This window comes from Lolium rigidum, chromosome 7, assembly GCF_022539505.1.
Source record: "Lolium rigidum isolate FL_2022 chromosome 7, APGP_CSIRO_Lrig_0.1, whole genome shotgun sequence".
Lineage (NCBI taxonomy): Eukaryota > Viridiplantae > Streptophyta > Magnoliopsida > Poales > Poaceae > Lolium > Lolium rigidum.
In genome coordinates this window covers 153,359,776-153,360,354 of record NC_061514.1, presented here as the reverse complement: position 1 = coordinate 153,360,354, position 579 = coordinate 153,359,776, and positions in this window count along the sequence as shown.

Sequence of the window (579 nt, the reverse complement as noted above, 5' to 3'; positions counted from 1 at the left end):
AATAATACACATCAATACTATCATAGCAATAGTTAATTTCGCAATCTACAAGAGATCATGATCATAGCATAAACCAAGTACTAACACGGATGCACACACTGTCACCATTACATCGTGCGGGAGGAATAAAACTACTTTAATAACATTGCTAGAGTAGCACATAGATAAATTGTGATACAAAACACATTGCAATCATAAAGAGATATAAATAAGCACTTCACTATGCCATTCATAACAGTGAATAAGTATTCTGTGAAATATAGCCTAAGAGACCCACACGGTGCACACACTGTCACCTTTACACACGTGGGACAAGGAGTCTCCGAAGATCACATAAGTAAAACTCACTTGACTAGCACAATGACATCTAGATTACAAGCATCATCATATGAATCTCAATCATGTAAGGCAGCTCATGAGATTATTGTATTGAAGTACATAGGAGAGAGATGAACCACATAGCTACCGGTACAGCCCCGAGCCTCGATGGAGAACTACTCCCTCCTCATGGGAGCAGCAGCGGTGATGAAGATGGCGGTGGAGATGGCAGCGGTGTCGATGGAGAAGCCTTCCGGGGCA